A 24,737-nucleotide genomic window follows, 5' to 3' on the forward strand; every position below is an offset into this window, starting at 1 on the left:
TGGAGCAAAACAGATAGTGGAGCAGGTTTTGTTACTGGCAGAGGAGGGTAAGGATAGCGCACTAGACTGCACTGATCAAGACTACCTGTGTCCCCTGGCTTGTGGAGCGTAGCGTACAAGAAGCAATGTGTCAGCGGAGCATTGATTGGGGATTCTTCCTGTGTGGCAATCGCTGTGTCTCCTATCTATGATGCCATCTAGTGGCTTCTTGACAAACAGCTGTATGATCCTGGGGCACATCTGGCTATGGGGAGGGGGGCTGACTTGAACTGGGGACACATCAGGCAACTGTTGAGGGGGCTATATTGGGAAGGGGACTTATACGCAATTAAATCACTTTTTCCTGGTTTCTGAGGGAAAAGCGGGTGGGAACCTCAGCTTATACACGGGTCGGCCTCTATTGCAGTATATACGGTAAGACATTTGCAGCCACATTAGCCATACAAGGCAGAATTTGAAGCTACTGAAAACACAATATGGACAAAAATATGAACAAACTTACAGAACTATTTCTAAATATCATCTTAATGGCATAAAATAATTATCACTTGTGAGTCACTGTGCTTGTTATGATTCAACTTATTTATAAAAAATTTAATTATGACAAGGATATTTTCAGATGTTTTCACAGAGCACAGTAATCAGTTCACACTACCTTAAGAAAGAAAATACGGTGGTGAACTTCTGTATATGCAGTAGTGAATAATAACAACTTAAAGTGGACATAAAACTCTTGCAAAGGAGACACAGAAAATATTTTTAAATCTGCCCTGTGTATATTTACAGAGAACTCCCTGTCTAACTTTCCCTTATTAGCAAGTAATCAGCACGTGTAATTTGAGCTGTCAGCTGTCTTCCAACTCTGCTGAGTTCTGTGCTAATATGTAAACACAGGAGGTTAACCCTTTCTGTGCTCCCAGGTAACCAGGAAAAAAACAGTGCAGTAATAAAATAATTTTTATTATTGCAAGCACTTCTTACAGATTGAATGCTCCTTTTTTTAACTATTTATATTGCTTGGATCGCCGCTATACTCACTTCTCTATGTCCCCTTCTATTTTTTCTTTTTTCCTGGTTTTAATGCATACGTTGAATAAAGAATTGTGTAATTTTGCAGATTGTTGCAGTTTGGCTCTTTTTCTTGATAGAATCATTTAAAGTAGTCCTCACAGACAAGAACTCTCCTTCCCTTTGTAATGATTCAATGATTGCGGTGAATGTAGAGATGGTAAAATGCCAGCATTGCAGTTCCTGATTAACACAGACTTCTTGGTAAGCTGTGAAATAATTAAACTGAGAAATGGAAATTCTGGGAAGACATGGATACCAAACTGTATACTGTTGTCCTAGGTTACAAAAGGCCTAATTTTAACCACTTCGCATCCAGACCTTGTTTTCCCCTTATTGACCAGAGCAGTTTTGACGCTTTAGCGGTGTCCCTGTTTAACCACCAATAACTTAATCTGTACTCGTGCTACTTAAATTATCTATATATCGTTTTTTTCAAGACAAACTAAGCTTTCATTGGGGGGTATTTTGTCCCAAATAAAATGTTCCTCTATATGCATTTTAATGGGAAAAAGGGGGAAAAAATAAAAAAAATGCATTATTTCTCAATTTTGACCAATTTCTGTTTAAAAATATAAAATAAAAAGTGCGATTGACATAAAAACTGTGCAACCAGTTAAAGTCGCCCCAGTATAGATATCCAGATGTGTCCCCAGTATCACCCCCCCCAGTATAGCCAGATGTGTTCCCAATATCAGCCCCCCCCCCAGCATAGCCAGATGTGCCCCCTGTGTTTGTCACCCCCAGAATCGATTGACAGATGCACCCCCAAGAATAGTGCCCCTCTTTATAGCCAGATGTGTCCCCTGGATCAGGATTACCCCATTATAGCCAGATGTACCCCCAAGATTAGTGCTTCCCCCCCATTATAGCCAAATGTGCCCCCAGTATTAAGTTATGGGCCCCCCCAGGTGCCCAGATGTGCAAAATTTGTAAACCCCCCCTCCCCTTGGTTACTCAGATGTCCCGCCGTGTATATGCACCCCCCTTTACATATCCCCCCCTCCCCCCAATAATCTATAGCCAGATGCACCCCCCCCCCCCCCATTAGGCAGCCCCCTCTATGCAGAAATAGTTTTAAAAAAATGCACAAGCAGGCAGTCTCACTCACCTTACCTCGGTCCAGCGACTGTCCTGAAGCCTGATCCTCCGATCACCGCTCTGCAGTCAGCTGCATATTGCCGGTAATCCGGGTCCCGGCTTGAAGACGTCATCAAGCCGGAACCCGGGTTTCCGGCAATATGCGGCTGACTTCAGAGCGGTGATCGGAGGATCAGACTTCAGGACAGTCGCAGAACCGAGGTAGGTGAGTGTGGCTGCTTGCTTGTGCATTTTGTTTAACTGTTTGTGCGCCGAGGTGGACAGATGAAGGATCGCTGCAGTTCACTACTACAGCGATCATTCATGGGAGGAGGGTATACTAATTGGCCAAAAGGGAACATGTTCCCTTCCACCAATTAGTATTGCAGCTGACAGTATCGGAGGGTGCGCTCTGAAGCGCACCCGATCGTGCACAGCAGGGCTGCAAGGAGGTCAGTATATCTACGTCACTGTGGCTTGGAGGGTGCCACAGCTGACGTAGATATACTGTAGTGGAGGACAAAGTGGTTAATTTTGTACAAGTATTAGAAAGTTATACTGGTAGCAGGCTTTTTGACCAAATTGGAGTTACCGTCTCAATATATTGCCTTAATGAGTCCTGTATTGATGTTTGAAATATTGGAATAATCATAAATATCTTGTACACCAACTAAATTTGACACCTACAAATTGAACTTGCAATGAAAACTAAAACAATCAATGGACACCTGTGCAGAAAACATGGTACCTTGAGTTGCCGTCATACTGAATTCCAATCTCTACTCCATCATCTTTTTCTGAACTGCTGGAAAAAAGCAGAATAAAAAGTATTAATTAATAAATTAACATAAATGAAAGCATATCTGAACACAATATAGTCTGAATGATATCTTTATTGGTATGTACTACATTTTTCTAGTAGTATTAAAGCAAAGAAAAATCTCCTACTTACTATTTAGAGAGAGAAGTCTCTGGATCCTAATGAGGTTTCCCTTGGATGTAATATGCCCCCTGTTGCTGTGCACACCCCCCCCCCACCCCCCTCTAATTTCTGAGCGTGGCTCCTCTTCCTGGTTTAAGTGCATGCAATGGCCACACAAGACTGCAGCTCCATACTACTGCACATGTGCGGGCAAGCTGTTTGTGTGCACTTGAACCACAAAGAGAAGCTGTGCAGTCCCAATGTGATTAGCGATGTGATTAGTGACAATGCTAATCTTCCGGGGAATGGGGGGGCTGTGCTCAGCAATGGGGGACCAAAGGAATAGCGAGGGAAGCCTCAATACGATCTCAAGGCTTCCATCTCTTAAAGTAAGTATCTGATTTTGTACCCGACCTTTGGCTCAGATACACTTTAAAGAAGATTCATCTGCATTGATCAATTACTTCAATTCATTTCACAAACTTGAAATGTTCCTTTTTTTATTATAATCGAGTTCTCAATTGCTAAAGAACACTGGAAAAAAGGAGGGGATTTAAGTGACCCAAAAGACTGGCTTGCCTTTTTTTTTTTTATATACATTGCTTTTTTGTGGAACTCTTATCTGTGCCATAAGATACTATAACCAGAGTTGCTTAAAGAGAACCTGTACTGAGTAAAAATATTTAAAATAAACACATGAGGTAACTTCAAATGAACATTATGTCCTAACCTCACCGTCAGTTCCTCTCAGAAGCTCACCATTTTCTTCTTACAGTGATCCCTTCCAGTTCTGACAACATTTTGTCAGAACTGAAATATATCAGTTGTTGCCAGTTATTTATCAGTTGCTGTCAGTTACAGCTGAGAGGAGAACTGATGTGTCCATGTTTCCCTATGGCTCAAGTGGGCGATATTACAGTTTAACAGTGTGCTGACCAGGAAGCTGTTATGGGGTAATAGCCATTTTCAAAATGGAGGACGGAGAATTCTATTGATCACAGTGGACAAACAGGATGCAGGAGAGGAAAAATAGATTGAGGAGTAGACTGCGCGGGAGGCAAGTATGACTTGTGTATGTTTATTTTGACTTTTAATTTTCAGTATAGGTTTTCTTTAAAGCAGCAGGGACAGTCATACTATCCTAGGAAAACAACACATATACAGTATAAGTAGATAATTGCTTGTTCTACTTACGTAACAGATGTATTGTACAGTCCATGTTTTGATTTCAATTCATTTTGTATGATAAATAAAGAGAAGTCTGTTCCTAGCATTTGCCATCTTGCTTCCCTCTAACTGAAGTCAATCCTGATATCAAATCCTCCCTTACTTTTTTTCCTACAAACTGCACTGTCATTGCTAGCTTGCTTTGTAAACACATGTGAGCACAGCATAGATCAGATTTCAGCAGCTCACTGAACTGCTCTCAACCAATCAGGAGCAAGAATGTGGGAGGGTGATGAGAAGCTGGCAAAGCACTTCAAAAGTGGAACCCTATGCTGGTAGTACCACTTGTAACATAACGCAATGCAGAACAATCACAAATCGCTGCATGCACCATTTTGGCAGCAATACCAGAGCAATCACATTAATGGCTGCAAAGCTAAATCATGATTGCTCTGGGAACCATATTCAAAATTGTGAGACTTCTGCAATTCGGGAATGGTGAGTGTTTCGTAATTTCCTGGAAAGAGCCACCAGTGGGTCCCAGTCATAATATGGTATGTCTGCACCCACTGTACGCTAGTATTTGTATATAATAATATAAAACCAACATGCTGCTTCAAACAGGGGTGGCAGAGTGCACATTAAAAACATATACCGTACAAAAGCTTGTCACTGACAGACAATCACAAATCTAAAGATGCTTTCCAAATACAGTATCTGGTAAAGTTTTTATGCGATGAGAAAATAGGTAAGCTAGTTGCCTTTCTCCGTTACAGTAAACAATGTGTGTGCATAATAAATATTTACTGACTAATTTGATAAAAAGCACAATGTCTGTATTCAGTAAGCAGGGGTATTGCTACGATGCAAGCCCTTGAAAGCGGTTTACTCTGTCAAAGCTACATATGTGTAAGTAGGTAGTGACAAGATGATTCACTCTTTCTATTAGGTCATATTCATTGCTTTACAGTTACAGTACATTCTTATGCTGCTTGCCCCAACTGTAGTGTTCATTAGTTATCCATCATAAGGCCTGGATCCATTAAGATAAAAGTGATTTCCCATTGCCTTTCTTTCAGCTTCCTTTCAGCCTCTCCTGATGCTGTTAGGTAAGCAGCTGAAGTATGCCTCTAGTAGACCGGACATGTGTTGGCTTCACATTATACCTCTGTGCATCTGATATCCTAGCACAGCTTCAGACTCTCCAAACACATTGAACCCCTTAGAATAAGAGCTGCCTCATTCTCCTGTTCAGCTGTGTACAGGGAACCATCCTTATCTGTAAACAGCAGACTCCCAACTGTCATGCAATGCAGAGCTTTCAGGTCTCATTAGACCATTTTTCTGCCTCTGGCTCTGCTCATCCCAAATAGAGATGATTGTTTAGGTAAACGAAATGAGTATATACATATTTTTTTTTTTACGACATTAGCAGCGGTTGAACTGGAACTTTGTTCATGGCTAATCAGATTCTGCAGCTAATGATTAATTGACAGCTTAATTGGTTAATCAAGCTGTCAGTTAAGTAATCATTAGCCTTTCTTATCAGATTATTACAGAAAGGTTCCAGTTCATCTTCCAATAAACCCAGTCGATTGCAGGAAAAAAAATCTTATATGAATATTAAAGTGCCAGCGCTATGGTATCTTCACATTGGGCATGATTCACAAAGCTTTGTCACCTGTTTCCCCCTTATCTATGTTACATTTGTAAGCTCCCAAAGAGCAAAAATATAATAAAGCTTAGGTAACAAAAGTAACATTGAAATTGAATGCTAATCGGGAACTAAAATTGGTTTTGCGGATAGAGCCCATTATAGTGAAAACCCCCACCAAGCTAAAATAGCTTCCTAAGGGCCTGAGCCCACTGCTGCATTTAAAAAAAAACACACACACACAAAGAAGCATGTGTTTTTCAAGCATTTTAGAAAAGTGTTTAATGCGTTTTAAGCATTTAAACGCAGTTCAATGCGTTAAACCAGAGATCCCCAACCTGTGGTCCGCGGCCCACTGGTGGTCCGCAGGACATTTTCAGTTGGGCCGCGGGATTGTCCTCTTGCCTGCCCCCTCCGCCCCCGTCCCCCTCCGTGGCCGCCGCTGCTGTTACCTTTGGCGGCCGCTTGGTCTCTTATATTCCCCTTCTCTCTCTCGCCAGCGTGTGAGTCACAGCAGCGCGCCCTGCGGCTGCTGTGATAAAGAGGGAGGAAGCAGGAGAGACAGAGCGGCTTCCTGTAGTGGCACGCCGTTACTATGGGAACCGCTCTCTCTTTCCTGCTTCTTCCCTCTCCATCACAGCAGCCGCGGGGCGTGCTGCTGTGACTCACACGCTGGCAAGAGAGAGAGAGGGGAATGTAAAGAGACTGCCGGCAAAGGTAACTGCAGCAGCGGCCGCGGGAGGAGGGGTGTGGGCGTGGGCTACTATACTGGGGCACAATGCTAGCTATACTGGGGCACAATGCTAGCTATATTTGGGCACTTTACTGGCTGTACTGGGGCACTATACTGGCTGTACTGGGGCACTATACTAGCTATATTGGGGCACTATACTAGCTATACTGGGGCACTATACTAGCTATACTGGGGCATACTAGCTATACTGGGGCACTATACTAGCCATACTGGGCACTATACTGGCTGTACTGGGGCACTATACTAGCTATACTGGGGCACTATACTAGCTATACTGGGGCACTATACTAGCTATATTGGGCCACTATACTAGCTATACTGGGGCACTATACTAGCTATACTGGGGCATACTAGCTATACTGGGGCACTATACTAGCTATACTGGGGCACTATACTAGCTATACTGGGGAACTATACTAGCTATACTGGGGCACTATACTAGCCATACTGGGCCATACTAGCTATACTGGGGCACTATACTAGCTATACTGGGGCACACTAGCTATACTGGGGCACACTAGCTATACTGGGGCACTATACTAGCCATACTGGGGCATACTAGCTATACTGGGGCACTATACTAGCTATACTGGAGCACTATACTAGCTATACTGGGGCACTATACTAGCCATACTGGGCACTATACTAGCTATATTCGGGCACTATACTAGCTATATTGGGGCACTATACTAGCTATACTGGGCACTATACTAGCTATACTGGGGCACACTAGATATACTGGGGCACTATACTATCCATACTGGGCCATACTAGCTATACTGGGGCACTATACTAGCTATACTGAGGCACACTAGCTATACTGGGGCACTATACTAGCCATACTGGGGCATACTAGCTATACTGGGGCACTATACTAGCTATACTGGGGCACTATACTAGCTATCCTGGGGCACTACCTACCTATACTGGGCACTATATTAGCTTTACTGGGCACTATACTAGGTATACTGGGGTAACTCTACTAGCCATACTGGGGCAACTAAACTCCCTATACTGGGGCAACTATGCTAGCTATGCCCCCCCGCCCCCCCGGTAACCCGATGAGCACGACATTGTCTCCCCCCAGGCCTCCCCCCCCGGCGGGCCCCGGAGACAAATTTGGTCAGAAAGTGGTCCCCGGGCCGGAAAAGGTTGGGGACCCCTGCGTTAAACCACCCGAAAGCACATTAAAACACCTGAAAACGCATTTCAAAACACTTGAAAAATGCATGCATTTTTATGCCCTTACTGTGGTAGAACTGTTATGATTTATATCCCATTACTAGTAAGATCCTGCCATCAGAAAAAAAATCAGCTTTTGAGCATTACACATTTCACAGCAGGCATGCCACACCTAATAAAATCCCACTAATATAAAAGATGGCTGGACTTGCACAAACCTACTTAGCTGTTCATTTTTTTTATTATTTTTATTTAAAGGACAACTTTTGTCCCATATATACAGACATACCAGTGGTACATACCACTAGTACATCATCAACTGCTGCATCATCAAAAAATGCCTGAACCATGTTGATACAGTGGTGGCAGTGTAGGTGACTAAGCAAAAGAATGCATTCTTCTGTGAACTAAGACCCCGGCTTTTAACTTAGCTGTAGGGATCACAGTGGTGCCTGGATGAGTGAATCTGTGAATGCATTTGTTTGAACATTTGCATGCGAGTGTGCGAATGGTTACTGATTTATGCCTTTAAGTCAGACAACTTCCAACAAAGTCGTGCTATGACCTCTCTGGAGGAGCCTCTTGCAATGGCCATGCATGTCACTTCCTCTTCCTGTTTCATTCAGTGATGCACTTTTCTAACGGAGAAGACAGGGGTGACCCAGAAGTTATAACATAGCAAAGATTGCAACCGCAATGTTTAAATTGAAATTGAACGAAGACTATATGGTCTAGAATGGCAATTCAGGCAACAAATGAAAGAGGAGAGCACAAGCTACAGAAAGGTATGCATCTTTAAGTACTTTGCAGTACTGATCGGAGTCTTTAGGCATAACCATGAGAGGTGCTTGGAGTCCCTTTAAGGAGAAATAACCACCAATGCACCACAAATAAGGGTTTACAGTGCATTCAGCAATGAACAACAAAACATAACCTTTAATACATCAAGCATAAAATACAAATGAACAGGAAGGTAAAATCACATAGTACATCACAGTAATATCATTGAGCGCAGCCTGACATGCATTTCGTGACCATGAAAGGTCCCCTCTTTAGAGGCATAAAGTGTAAATAGAAATCTCTGTGAGTGCATACACATACAAGACCTAAAAAGATATATTTATATACAGATGGTCCCCTACTTAAAAACAGATTCCATTCCATGGATCTGTGAGTCCTGTGTTATACATATTTAAACATGGATACATTTTTTGCTTTCAGACAACTCTGTATTTAGACATATAGTATAAACCATGTGTTTTGGTAGTTTTCAAAATGGTTTTAAGTTGTTTTAAACTACTTATAGCAGTTTATACAATTATACTGCAACATGTAACAACAAAAATAAGCAATAAACGTATTACTATTAAGTACTATATACTTGTACATGGAGAAAAAATGTTGGTATGTATTAATAAGTGTTACTTTAGTCATTTGTATGTGGGAGACTGCCTGTAATACAAACATAGCTGAATCAGAATAATCAGAACTCAACTGGTACTATATAACGCATATGACGTAATTGTCTACTAACAAGTACCAATAAAAAGTAAAATTTGGGGGAAAAGGGTAGCTTTTTGAGATGCAGTAAATAATACGGTAACCTCTTCATATGAAGGAACGTGAAATTTCACCTTCAAAAAATTTCACAATTACTATTCAACTGCATCAGTAATAAGAAACAATATATATAAAAAAAAGGTGTGTATTGTATACTGTATATATATATATGCACATATGCCGCTGCATAAATACAGTATTAGGCCCGGTTCACATTAGCGTTCCAGGTCCGGCTTCCCCGGACCCGGAACGCTCCGTACACAGCGGATGGTGAATGGATACATTGTTAATCAATGTATCCATTCACACTTGTGCGACCGTCCGGATCCGGATCCGATCCGGGAATGCAGCTCCAGGACGATCCGGCTTTTTTCCAACATGCTCCATTTTTGCCGTCCGTCCCGGTGCGGCTGCGGACCCGGGCCGGATCCTGACCCGAACATGCGGCCATGCTGTTCAAAGAGAAACGGATGTTTCTCATCACACTGGCAATAGGACCGGATGCTTCCAGCACCGGTCCTATGCCACTTGGGGGGCCCGGACTACACGCCGGTATCCCCCCATGCTTGCGGTGCCTTTCTGGCACTGCAATGTATCTACTTTCCGCATCCGCAACTGGTGGCAACTTGTGGCCACCGCAGAGACCCGTACAGTCTCTTTGCGGTCCCCGGACCCCCGGACACTTGCGGACTCGAACCGCAAGTGTGAACGGGGCCTTATATAGAGTGAAAAACAATCGAATATTTGTAGTGGGGTTAAGAAGTATATTAAAAACACCTTTTCCTGTATTAGGAAGGCGCAATTGTGCATGGCATACCCTTTTCAGTATATGGGTCTAAGGGGCGTATATGATCCCAATACAATAAAAATATAAACCCAGTTCAGTGTGATTCTCTAAATAGTATTAGCTTTACCTTTTTATTCAAAAGTAATGCATATCTTGCTAGGAAAAAAAAAAAAGAGAAAAACAAATGTCCTAGGCTTAGTAACATACAGGCCCATATGCAATTCATTTGTTCCCCTAAGTTTTCTCCTAGGTGATCATTTTTCATCTTCTCTTTAATATAACTTTTCAGCATTTCACAATTAAAAAAAGTACCAAAAATAGTAAAAAAAAAGTACTATCAACATTTTTTTGTGTATTGTCTTACTTGCTGGGGGTTTAAAAGGCATTTTTGTTGACAAGGTGTGAAAATTTCAATTTGTGAATTGCATATGGGACACAGTCTCATAAGGACTAACTGTAATAGTTTGTATTGGAACGCATGACAAAGGCTGGGACTGACAAAGTTTGATAGGAAATTGTCATAAAAGAGTTACATTATCTATCATATATGCATATTTATACATTCAATAAAACCATCTGTAGTTCTATTTAAATTGAGTTTGAAGCAGGTCTGCTACACCTGTAGGGGTTAAATCATTCTCATTTAAGAAACCATTTTTCTCTCAGCATGGAAAAATCATGGCAGAGAAGAGAAAAAAATCTATAAACTGGCAATCAACTGACAATACACTTTTCTCCTATAGTTATTTTGGAAATAGCACACTGGATTTTTCTAAATGAGTTCCAGCTTATATAGAAAAAGACGCAAAAGAAGCTGACACTCACTGAGATATTGGTGTGGGAGCCAGACAGATGCAACATGACCCTTATGCAATAGGTGTTGTGTATTGAGTGCAGAGTCTAATCAAATGAGTTCCATTATGTGCTCCTGACTTTCAATAAGCCTTCGCCAGAATTTCCTGTATAATAAAACAGCTTCAATTTACTATTGGCAAGACTAAGTGAAATAGAAAAAAGAAAAAAGAAAAACAGAAACAAAGAAAAACAGTACATTTAAGCTATAGAATAAATAATGTTTTGGATTTTGGTATGGTCAAGAAATCTGGCGACTCTGTTTTGTATAACCTGACATTTATGTTTAGTCTGAGTGGGCAGCTATTTCCCTAAACCTCCATGCATAATTTACATTGATATGATTGTTTGTGATCATTTAACCAAAATAATCTACAGTGTGGATCAGATTACCCTGATGATGCTAGTTGCTAGAGATTTGGTGGGACTGATCACTCCTGGCCAATGTGTATTTGAAAAAAAAATAGTTATCACAGAAATTGCCACTTGCTTGTCCTCCTTCTTCCTTCTCCATTAAAGCGGAATATAACCCTGCATTTCAACTTTGCTCTAAAACATTATTTACAGTATATTTTTTTTTACTAGACCAGCACTGGAAGGGTTACACAGGGCTTTAAAGTTCCTGGAGATTTCTGCAGACGCATCCGAAGCTGACATAGATACATTTTGTTTACATAAATGTATCTAAGTGTGGCATGTGACTCACTGTCTCTGACTGAGAAAGAGCTGGAGGACAGCCAAAGAGTGTGTAACATTTCTCAATAGATACATTTAACTAAATAGAATGTAACAATCTGAACTTCTGCATATCTCTCCACGGAACTTTATACCTCTGTGTTTAACCCTTCCAATGCTGGTCTAGTAAAAAAAAATGCTTTTTGCATATAATATGCTGTAAATAATGTTTTAGAGCAAAGTTGAAATGCAGGGTTATATTCCGCTTTAAACAAAACACACTGAGCAAGCATGTCTGCACAGCGCTCACAACAATCTATAACAACTGCTTTTAGAGACAAGATTATTATGGTCAGGGGTCAGGGAAAGGGGAGGGGGATCTGGAAGAAAGGGGTGGCAAAGCCTTCCTCTTTCCTCAAAGCCCTTCTCCAAACCATCATGGAGGATTCCCATTGGTCTTTTAAGGGACCAGTTGGGTGCTCCGGCTGCACTTTTAGAGATGTTTTGCCAGGGCTTGCTATGCATGCTATGTATATTAAGTGCCAGCGGTGCAGAGCAATGCGTTTGGAAGCTCACATGGTCCGGGCTCTAAAGTTTGGCTATACCAGCTGGCATAAGTGACAAGGGGCTTAAGTTGGGGGGACCCCACATCTTTTATCTATTTTTTTTTTTTTATGTAAAGAAAAGGCAAATTTGCCAGGGATCCTTATATAGCAGTATTGTGGCTGAACACTTATCAGCAGAAAAAAAAACCATTGCAACTTGCCTCAGGGCTTCCTGTTGGCCGTTGCACTGCAGTGTACTGCCCAAAGGAAAGCCCAATAGGAAATTCACTGCTGTTTCTAGGGATACATATACATTTTCAATACCGATAAGTGATACATTATCTGTCATTCAACTGCATTTAAAGAACATTTTTTTATTGTAACTTTAAAATGTATTTTCTCAAAAAATATTTAAAGGGGGCTTTGCTATTAACTGATAAAAGTTGGAGCCATTGACTTTAATGCAATTTGCAAATCTGTTTTGGCACATATTTGCAGAACCACACAAAGTTTGAGGAAACTTGCAAGACAGCCAGAGGCATCCTGCTCATTCCTAGTAAGCACACTTTATTTAAAATAATGCTTAATTCAATGTATACAGAAATTATATCTGTACTTTGTCTTCCAATCTAGGTACCGCAAGATATCTGCAATTATCTTTTGTTGTTCCACAAGTCATTTCCTGTGTGGGCCGAATGTATTTACACATGTCAGATTCATAGTGAATAGCTGACATTTACTGAATGCATAGAAACATTGTAAACATAACTGTCTCGCCTTTTATAACACAAGAGGATGTTTGCTGGGAAATAGGCTGTCACCACCATAGTGATGTGTGCTCTACTTTTATCATCTCAAAGTGGTTATATAAATGTATTTCAAATGTACACATTAACGTACATCAGATTTGCTAAAAATGGTCATCAACTGTGGCAAGCCAGACTGGTTGCTATAGGAAGTGCAGCCATGGATGCACACAGGATTAAATGCATTGTTGAAAGTACATCTTCATAATGGCTTGTTTTAAATAATAGTCTATGTTCCGACAACAATTCACTATAGAAGTTAATGAGTGTAGGGCTGTAAATCACAAAACAGTGTGCAGCCCCCTGTAGTGATGTTACATATTCCCCAGTGCATTAGCTCTTTTTTTTCTTACATCACTTTGCACTGAAAATGTGTAGAAAAATCTGACAGATCTAAAAGGTTTTGGATTAGGACATCTCATCATAGACGATTCTTAGGGTTTTCTTTATTTCTTTAAAGAGGAACTGTCGCGAAAATCTCAAAATTTAAAATACATACAAAAAAGAAGTAAATTAGCCATACATTACTTTTCTCCTATGTTGCTGTCACTTACAGATCTGACATTACCAACAGGTTTTGGGTTAGTCCATCTCTCCATAGGGGATTCTCAGCATGGCCTTTATTCTTTTTAAGACTCTCCATGACAAGGATTTATACAAAGATGCTGGCCAGCCTCCCTGCTTGCTGCACACTTTTTTGGCCGTTGGACGGAGCAACTGCCATTCACTAAGTGCTTTTAAATATAAAGAAAACCCTGAGAACCCCCCCCCCCCCATGAGAAGATGGGTTAGTCCAAAATCTGTCGGTAATGTCAGATTTCTACTACTTACTGTGACTCTACTACTTAAGTGACAGCAACATAGGAGAAAAGTAATTTATTGCTCATTTTACTCTGGAAGAAATGTACTTCTTATTTTGTATGTGCTTACCATATATATGCGAGTATAAGCCGAGTTTTTGGGCCCAAAAAAGTGGCCCAAATGTGGGGGTCTCGGCATATACTCGAGTCATTAACTTGTGCCCCTCCACCAAACAGGTATGTGCTGTGTATTTAGAGGAGGCGTGTGCATCTCCTCCAACATGTGTGGTCTGCCAGAGCACCGGGATTATGTCCGCCTGACGTGCTGTCTGTTGTATGCAGTTTCCTCCCTCCCCCCAGTACATCAGCATGGTATGTGCCGGTATGTGGAGTGGTATGTGTAAATTGTTTCCTGTTTAGTCATGCCGCCCCCGTCGGAGCGGTGTTCTGTACTCTGCCGTCCCCCACCGGGTGTTAGGAAATGCAGTGCAGTGTGTTCTGAGTGTGCCCCTCTTCACAGCAGTGTTCTGCCCCCCTTCAAGTATTTCTCCTGGTAAATGCAGAGTAGACTGGAGCGCAGTGGATCATTTACTTTACCGGTTCCCGCTGCCAGGATTCGGATTCTCCAGCTTGTCTATCTCCGTCCCGTCTCTATGACTTCCCGCAGTGCTGCACGCAATGTGAGGCGCAGCTAGAGGGCGTCATAGAAATGACGCTGACAGACAAGCTGGAGAATCCGAATCCTGGTGGTGGGAACCGGTAAAGTAAATGCTCCACTGTGCTCCCGTCTACTCTGCATTTACCGGGGAAAATACTTGAAGGGGGGCAGAACACTGCTGCGGAGGGGGAGAAACACAGAAAGTACGGCATTGCATTGTAAACACCGGTAGGGGGATGGCAGAATACAGATCACCGCTCCGGTGAGGGGAAGGCATGACTAAACAGGAAACAATTTCCACATACGGTCCAGCTGACAAATTAACAGCCATCACTGCACTGCAAACGCATAAACACCCGGAGGGGGACCCATGCATAAATACAGAACACCGCTTAGGCGGGGGGTCGGGGGGTAGGGCTGGGCACAACTAAACTGGAGGAAACGATCAGCACATTGTACTGTAAAGTAGTCTGTGAAGGGTCCCTACCCTAAGTGCAAGAAAGAGCAGGGCAGGCAGATCATCCTAAACACTGCAGATATTCAGTGGTTTCATTTTTCAGCCAAAACATTAAAACCGCCACCTAATAGTGTGACAGCTCCATCATGCTTCTAAATGATGGGTGAACAGAAAGGGGAACAGTCTGACGTAAGGGGCAAATACGTGTTTCCATTGTCCTTCTTACAATATAGTTTATCATAGCTCCCTTTGGAATCACCAAGTGACATAAAGTACATTTTTAGCTAACTGTGGGGGAGACAGAGCCACAGGTTAGTGCTCAAAGAGCACTAGGAGGTGCTGGGCAAATTCTGCACTGCCCACCCTCGACTTATTCTCGGGTCAATCATTTTTTCCTATTTTAAAATGTAAAAGTTGGGGGGTCGGCTTATACTCGGGTCGGCTTATACTCGAGTATATACGGTACATGTATTTTAAATTTTAAGATTTTCACGAAAGAAGGTCCTTTAAAGTGGGATTGTCACCATAAAAATAAAATTTCAACAGCAACTGGTCTGAGTGTATTAAGTGATAAATATGCTAATTCTGCATTCAAAACTTTCAAAACGTTTTCTGCTATTATGATTTGGAATTATCACATACTTAAGGAGCACTGACCCTTTAGTAGTCAGTGCCAAACAGTTGCATGCTGGGGGTTCTTTTTATCTATAATATATTCCTCCTCTTCCCTTTATTTCCCTGCCTAGCTGCTTATCTGAAACATGATCCTCTACTCACTTCTGTTTGCAATCAAGGCTGAGGTGACTCAGCGATTGGAGTAGAAAAGAAAAAAAGTAAACTGCAGAAATGACATCAGGATTTAGCCTAAACTGTGGGCAAAAGATATAGTTCCCACCAGGAACAGAATTCTCTTCATTTACTATATAACATTCACTGAAATCAAAACGTGGACAGTACAATACATGTGTTATGTAAGTAGATCAAGTATGTATCTACTTATATATGTGTTTTTTCCCTGGCATAGTATGGCTAATCCTACTGCTTTAAGCACATGCTGAATGGCAGTTGCTCAGTCCACCTGCCAAAACAGTGTGCAGGAGAGTAGGGAGGCTGACCAAAATCTCTGTATAGATCATTTACAGATAGTTCTTTTGTAAAGAATGAAAACTAATACTGAGAATCCCCTGTGAGAATCCCCCATGAGGAGATGAACTAGCCTAAAACCTGTCTGATCAGTCAGATTTTTACTGTTTACTGTAAGTGAAAACAACATAGGGGTAAAAAATAATTTGTAAATGGTTGTTGTCACAAGAGACTGTGGTCGGTGGACAGTGCCAAAATTGGGCACAACATAAACATATAATACCCACTGTTGCATGCTATGTAATCACTGTGTTAATGTGCCCCATTTACCTCATTCCTCATACAATGGGCTTGATTCACTAAAGCGTGATAACTGCTGTGATAGCACTTATCACGCTTTAGTGACTCAAGCCCAATGGCTTGCACGCACGTTTGCACGTGCAAAGCTTTTAGGCATGATATCTAAGTTATCACGCTATTGTGAATCAGGCCCAATATGTCTTAACAGGAAAGCATTACTACTCCTCACTCAGGTCACAGAACCACACTTCCACTATAGGAAAATGAGGTACACTTTGAAGAAATAAACATATGTATATTGTAACTTACGAAGCAAGCACCTACTGGTAGAAAACAAAACAAAAACAAAAAACATTACATTCAGTATATTGCCCCCAGGCATATCATAGCAATTATTAATCATTCAATTATTTGTGATTTATATAGCACCAACATTTCTTGTGGCATTGCAAAAAGATGGTACATAGAACAAAGCACATAGAAAAGATGGTACTGCATGAACAGTGGGGAGGCAGAAAACACATAATGGAAAAGCATGGCTTGTAAATTATACATACAGGTGGAAGATATGTATGCATGTTACACAGCTGTACTGGAAACACACATAGCCCTGCCCTTTTGAGCTTACATTCTACATGCATATAACACCAAAGGAAGAAAGAGATTAATGACATTCAGATATTACCAATAATAGGCTTAAAAAATTGTATGCATTAAATACTAGTAATAGGAAGACATGAACAAGGGATGAGTGAGAATGCCTCTGGCAGTCTTATGAGAACTTTCTCTAAATTTGCGTAATTTTTAACCCAAATTGAATTTAATTCAATGTCAATGAATTTAACAGTTAGTTGAAACCCCCCAATAAACGCTATAATAACCAAGTTTGATATCTATGTTAAGGAAAATAGTGGGAACAAGTTTTACCCAATATTTTTAAAGAAATAGATAACTGTATACATTACCTGTGTCCCTGTGCAGCACCTGTATACCACAAAGTATTGAGTTACAACAAGTAGTTCTCCTCTAGTTTTAGCTCACTCCACCTGCCTTCTCCCTCATAGAGATACAATGCTGTGGAGGTGGCTGAGGTGTCATTCAGAAATGGACCTAACCCATGTTGTAGGATGGGTTACATAGGATAGACCAAAAGAGGAATTCAATTGAATTAACCTTGCAGTAGTGTACATACTTAACCACTTCAGGACCACAGTGTTAAACCCCCCTAAAGACTGGGCCATTTTTCACTTAATAGGCCACTGCAGCTTTAAGTCCTCGCTGCAGGTCCGTACAACTCAGCACACAAGTGATCCCGCCCCCTTTTCTCCCCACCAACATTGCTTTCTATTGGTGGGGTCTGATCGCTCCCCGAATGTTTATTTTTTTTTAACAAATATTTATCTTATTATTTTTGTAATACATTTTTCCCTTTTATGTTTATTTTTTTCTAGGCCCACCCTCCCTCCCCCCACCAGCCAATCCCTGTGATCAGCTGTCATAGGCTTCAGTCTATGACAGCCGATAACTTTCCTGGCTCGGGAGGGGACAGCCGTGCCTCATGGCTGTCCCCAGTACAGCGCTGCCTTAGATTGCAGCACTGTACAGGGCAATTAGACGTCGGTTTCGCCATCTAACAGTCTCCTAGCGGCGATCGCCGCTGGGAGTCTGAAGGCGGAGAGGAGCTCTGTCATTCAAGCAGGGATGCGTGCGCAATCTCCTTCAAAACATGTCCACAGGACCTTATGACAATCGGCGTTAGGCGGTCCAGGGACTGCTGCCACGGTCGGCTAGTGATTAAAAGCCTGAGAAAAGTTGTGGAGGCAAATTTGATTCTCCCCTAGGTGGACACTTCAGAGATTATTGACATATGTGGGGTCTTCAATGGTGTGTGAAAAAGTTGAAATACAAGAAGGTGGAGATCCACAGACTGCATTACTGTGGAGAGATGGTAAGTGGATTTGCAAACTGAACATCCTGGGACTTAATGGGTTAAGTGAGGACTTTAATTTGAGATGCTTTTTGTAAAGGGTGGATTCTGTCTCTTATTGCTTGCAAGTGTATGCCCTCCCATTTAAGGAGTTTTTCTCTTTGATATGCTCACTTCATTCATTTGTAATTAATACTTGAAAGAGGTCTGTTCAACCAGAATGTTGTGCCTGTCTTTGAACGTGTTGGTATAAAAAATACAATTATATTTTCTAAGCCCAAGTGGAGTCTCAGATCTTTGATTACATTCCTCTGTATCCTGGTTATTTGGGTGGATGCAATTAGTGGCCTACAGCCCCTCATGTAAATTTCAGCTTTAGGCCTCTTGCACACTGCAAGCAAATCAGATTCAGATTCAGATTTTTAATCTGTTTTTACATCCGATTCCGATTCCGATTTTTTATCTTAACTGCATGCTGCGTTTTTTGATCCGTTTTTCTGTTGAATGTATTCAAGGAAAATCGGAAACGGAATCGGAATCGGAATCGGAAACGGAATCGGAATCGGAAAACGGATTTGCAGTGTGCAGGGAGCCTTAAAGCTGATGTAATTAGTGGCTTTATAGCCACTCAGGTTGGGAAAAGGGGTTAGTGTTAGACATATATTGGTGAGGTTAGTGTTAGGGGTAAACTATAACCATATTACTATAGTGGGATATCAACCTAATTTTCATACAGAGTCTCACCTAAGGAAATAGAAATTTAGGGAGCCTCTATTAATCATAAAAAAACACTTTATTATAAATACACACAGGTGAAAAAGTGTTAGGGGTGAGGGGTTAGGGGGTGAGAATTAGGTTGCAGTGGGAAGTAGTAGAATATCTGTATAATTAATGGCATTCTACCAATGGGGATAGTACAATATCAGTAAAATTACCAATATTCTACTATCAGCATTTCCCAAATGCCCTTTTTACCAGGCGTGCCTTTAAGATGTATGCCTGTAGTGATACTCTGCTTTTAGTTACTATATTTTTAGCAGCTTTATAGCACCAGCAAAGCTTCCCCATCGCAGCCAATTCTATGTAAAGTTCATATTGATGGAACAAACAGGACATAAAGCAATATACGGAGCAACTGGATGGAGAACCACACCCAAGCAAGATTGCAATCTGTGGGAATACATTACAACTGCAAGATAAATAGAAGACAAATATGGTATAAGTTTGTGGTGATATATATATATATATATATATATATATATATATATATATATATATATATATATATATATATATATATATATATATATATATATATACAATCCATTTTTGTCCTCAGATCACGCCTTCCCATGGTAGAATTTAACTTACTCCTAAGTCTGACATCCACAAGCCTTTTTTGACTGGCAAGGGACACCAAACTTATTTAATCTCTATTCATTATAATAGTAGTAATGCAGCTTTAATCTTATTACTGTTACTCAGGCTGAATTCTGGATCCCACAGTCCTGCTGCTGTCAACGCATATATTATTTTTGGGCTAAAATTCGAATTTAAAAGCAGTTTTATTTTATTATTCCTTTCTATTACATTGGTGGCAAGTACATATGGGGATATAATTTTCTTAAATATTCATACTCCGTTAGATAAAATGCATACAAATTAGGCAGCTCCACTTGAATAAAATGAATATATTATTCATTATGTTCCCTTAGGCCTCTACTGCTGTCTTTAAAATGAAGATGTTTTTGGCTACTGAGTCACATTCAGACACACTCTCACTGGCACTAGGGATATAATTACTGTCCTGGCCACCAACATGTGTTCAACTGTATAAAGTCATGTATACATGACTGAAAGAATGAGTGGGTGGATGGATGGATGGAAAAATGATCACGCAAAGAGGGAATAATCAAATAAGCATCAACACATTACTGTAGGATCCTTTAAAGAGAAACTCCGACCAAGAATTGAACTTTATCCCAATCAGTAGCTGATACCCCCTTTTACATGAGAAATCTATTCCTTTTCACAAACAGACCATCAGGGGGCGCTGTATGACTGATATTGGGGTGAAACCCCTCCCACAAGAAACTCTTGAGTACGTACTCTTGGCAGTTTCCTGTCTGTTAACCTTGCTGCATTGTGGGAAATAGCTGTTTACAGTTTCCAACTGCCAACAGTAAAAATGTCACCATGTAATAAATGTGAAAATAATGTAAAAGAAAAGTGCTTCATTTTTACAATAATTATGTATAAATGATTTAGTCAGTGTTTGCTCATTGTAAACTCTTTCCTCTCCCTGATTTACATTCTGACATTTATCACATGGTGACATTTTTACTGCTGGCAAGTGATGTAGCTGCTGCTTGCTGTTTTGGCAGTTGGAAACAGCTGTAAACAGCTATTTCCCACAATGCAAAAGGGTTCACAGACAGGAAACTGCCAAGAGTACGTACTCAGAATTTCTTTGTGGGAGGGGTTTCACCACAATATCAGCCATATAGCGCCCCCTGATGGTCTGTTTGTGAAAAGGAATAGATTTCTCATGTAAAAGGGGGTATCAGCTACTGATTGGGATAAAGTTCAATTCTTGGTCAGAGTTTCTCTTTAAGGTTAGGCATAGGAGGGTTTTGTGGCAGCAGGGACAGTTAAGGTTAGGCAAGGGGGGGCTGGTTAAGGTTAGGCATCGAGAGTGGGAGGGCTTATGTGTAGCTATAGTAAGACATTGGCATTTAATACCGATATTTTACTATTCTTTTTACACTTTAATAGTGAAATATTGGTTAATTTATCAATATTCTACTATCGGAATTATTGGGTGCCCAAAGTTTCAGCCTTTTTTGGCGTACACATTTGTAGCACCCACTGTGTTTTTTGTCTGAACAAGAATAATGGTGGATATGGTGGTTTTGAGGCAAAAAAAAAAAATCAGAGCCATGCATTGAACTAATAAGGATTCTATGCCTGTTCACTGAAACCCCCCTCCAGTTACATCATAAAGTACCCTTTCATGAATTAAATGTTACATCTTCCCTCTAGATAATTCCTGGTCACTCTGTAACATATATCAGCCACTCACTAGTCATTACTAAAAGTAAATGGGAACCACATTTAAAGAAATGAGATAGATACTTACCCAAGGAGAGGGAAGGCTCTGGGTTGTATACAGCCTTCCCGCTCCCCTCGTTCCAGTGCTGGCTCGCCCGGTAGCAGTATTTGACTAAATTAGTCAAATACTGCTTTACCCAGCTGAAGGAGGCTTCAGAAGTCTTCAGGGAGCCCGAGTGCTCCTGAAGAAGGGCGGCCCTGTACTGCACCTGCGCAAGCACACTCTCTTGCACGCTCACGCCTGTGCAGTATGGAGCCGCACATCTTCGGGAGGACACTGCTCCCAAAGACTTCCAAATACCCTTTCGGCGGGGGATTGAGATGGGGGGGGGATTCAGCATAGGATAGAGGCCACCGAGAGAGGAGACGGAAGGCTCTATACGGACCAGAGCCTTCCCTCTCCTTAGGTGAGTATTTGCTTCATTTTTTTTAAAATGCGGTTACCATTCACTTTAACCCCTTCCTGACCACCTAACACTGATAGGCATCGGGAAGGTGACAGCCCCAGGACCGCCTAATGTCGAAAAGCGTCAAGTCCTGGGGTGGGGCTTTACAAGGGATCGCGCGCGACGATGCGTGAATGACAAAGATCTGCTCCATCATCAGTCTACCAACGGTGAGTGCTGCTAGCATATTGTTACATGGCGAAACCACCGTCTATTTACATTGTACAGCGCTGCGATCTACTGCAGCGCTGTACTGGGGACAGCCGTGTCACATAGGCTGATGCCTATGAGAGAGTATTGCCCTGATTGGCTGGCAGGGGGAGGGAGGGAAGTAATGAAAATAAATTAAAAAATAGCTAAACTTATTTTAATAAAACAAAAAAAAATAAATAAATAAACATAGCAGCACCAATCAGAACCCACCAACAGAAATCTCTGTTGGTGGGCAAAAAAAAGGGGGGGGGGGTCGGTTTGTGTGCTAAGTGATATGACTCTGCAGTAAGCTATGAAAGCTGCAGAGCACTAAATTGAAAAAATAGCCTGGTCACGAGGGGGGTGTAAGCATATGGTCCTGAACTAGTTAAACAGAAGGTATTTGCTATAATTCAAGTTGGAGTGAGCACATGATGTCTCCCATGATGCATCACTGTTGAATATGCAAATCCCTGTCTGCCATAACAGGAGAGCATTCACACACTGTAAACATCCTAGGACTACATATGTCAACTGTGGGAACTTTTTACTGAACTCATAAGGAGCTGCTCTCAAGTGCAGTTCCTTGTAATTTAACACATACAAATAATTTTGACCTTTGAAAACAATTACCAGATTAGAGTTTGCCTCTGTTTAATAAAATATTATTTGAAATTGTAACGATCGGTGTAACAGAGAGGGTCTGATTACGGGTGAACTGCAGTATCACCTGAGAATACAGAATATACCCGATTATTGGTGATCTGCAGTATCATCGATAATCAGATATATATTCTAACCTCTGGACACCTGAGGGATAAGAGTGTTTTGGTGTAACAGTAATACTTTGAGTATTGCACCTTAGGAGAAGGTATAGAAGCAGTAAGGAGTACTGCACGGGAGTAAGTTCCTTCCGTATGCCTAGACTCTCCTGGGGAGGAGCTAGGCTGAGGATAGGAAGGACAGAACGTGAGTGACACCAGAGAGAGGGTGTCACTAACAGATCTGGGAACTGCCTCTAACAGTAAGGCCAGTTCTCGAGGTCGGGCAATCCAGGTTGTTAACACACAGACTGATATGGTACAGATTCAGGAGACAGATACGGAATCCAATAAACAGGCAGGGTTTGGCAACGGAGTATCAGAATAGCGGGGTACAGAATCGAGAGGCAAATACAGAGTCCAGGAAAGAGTAGAGTTTGGCAACAGGATATCAGAGATAGCAAGGTACAGAATCAGAGTTCTGCAGGATAGTCAGGCAGGCAGAAGGTCATAACAAATAATACAGTTCAATATTCCTAACGCTAAGGTGTGAGGTCCGTGATCGTCAACACCTTTGGAAACTATGCTAGAACATAGATACAGACAAGGCCTGAGTGCTACCACGTAGTGATCGCAACGACAGACAACCAGAGAATGACCAGCACCCAGTATATATACACCTGTGCTCTCCAGCACCTCCCTCAAGTGCTGGACCAATGAAAGTTGCTGTGATTGTCAGCTGACCGGCCTGGTCAGCTGACCTTTCTCTGACTGCCATAAAGGTTCTGCCTCTTCGCGCGCACGCGCGTCATTCTGAACCTAGGTGGACTATCAGTCCCAGCCACACCAGTACTACTTAGCAATGTCTCCGCTGACCCGTGCGCGGGGTTGGTCGCACCGCTATCTGCACCGGTGGCTGCCTTCCCACGCTGGGTCAAAGTGTCAGCAACAGAGACATGCGTGCTAGCCGCCGCGTCAGACGCGGCGGTTTTTCCGCGTTCCGCCATGCCCTCCATGGAAACAACCACCTCACGCTGAGTGGAGGCGGCTGATTTTCCGCGTTTCCTTACAGAAATGTATTTAAAATAAAATGATATTTTGTCTAAAGCATCACTATCATGAGGAATTGTAAAATGTAAAATACATATTTATAACAAGTACATTTCTCCCAGAGTAAAATGCACCAGAGTAAAGTTACTTTTTTCCTATCTTGCTGGCTCTTACAGAAGGCAGTAAAAATCTGACAGGTTTGAGTAGTTTATCTCCTCATGGGGGATTCTCAGTATTTTCTTTACTCTGCAGAAAAGCACTCTATGGAAAAGGTCTATTCCCTTGCATGCTTTTTTGGTAATTAGAATGAGCAACTGCCATACAGGAAGGGCTTTGATAATAAAGAAGACCCTGAAAATTCCCCATGAAGAGATAGACTAGTCCAAAGCCTGTCAGAAAAAAGTAACTTGTAGTGCATTTTGTACTGGAACAAACGCACATTTTATACATATGCATTTTAAAATTTACAGTTTTTGATGATACTGGTCCTTGAAATATGATACGGTACAGAGTTGTCATGTACCCTTTGTCAGTGTCATTTACTGCTCTCAAAATGGAGACATTTAAATTAAGATCAGGCCCCTTTAGCTTTTGTTACTGCCTATCATCTAGGAGCAACACCAGCTTTTCATATTGACAGGAGACGATATGCTGATACTCATGATATATATATATATATATATATATATATATATATATATATATATATATATATATATATATATATATATATATATATATATATATATATATAAAACACATAACCTTCAGTGAGCAACACCAAATTAATGTAAACTTGTGTGGTGTTCATTAGGGGACCTCCAAGTAAGTATGTTCTCAATTTATATATTTATATGTGAATTTCACATTGAAGAGCTTACTGATTAGCTCAGAAGGGCT

General features: G+C 41.3%; 1 protein-coding gene across 9 annotated transcripts in view; it reads right to left on the reverse strand.

The window, feature by feature from the left end:
- LINGO2 (leucine rich repeat and Ig domain containing 2) overlaps positions 1-24,737 on the reverse strand; it is a 2,118,418-nt gene that overhangs the window by 1,364,269 nt on the left and 729,412 nt on the right. For all 9 annotated transcript variants that reach the window (XR_011020638.1, XM_068234694.1, XM_068234712.1 and 6 more), the window contains one exon: positions 2,897-2,953. The gene's annotated coding sequence lies outside the window, so the exon portion shown is untranslated. The remainder of the gene's footprint in view (positions 1-2,896; positions 2,954-24,737) is intronic.

This window comes from Hyperolius riggenbachi, chromosome 1 (genome assembly GCF_040937935.1).
Source record: "Hyperolius riggenbachi isolate aHypRig1 chromosome 1, aHypRig1.pri, whole genome shotgun sequence".
Classification (NCBI taxonomy): Eukaryota; Metazoa; Chordata; class Amphibia; order Anura; family Hyperoliidae; genus Hyperolius; species Hyperolius riggenbachi.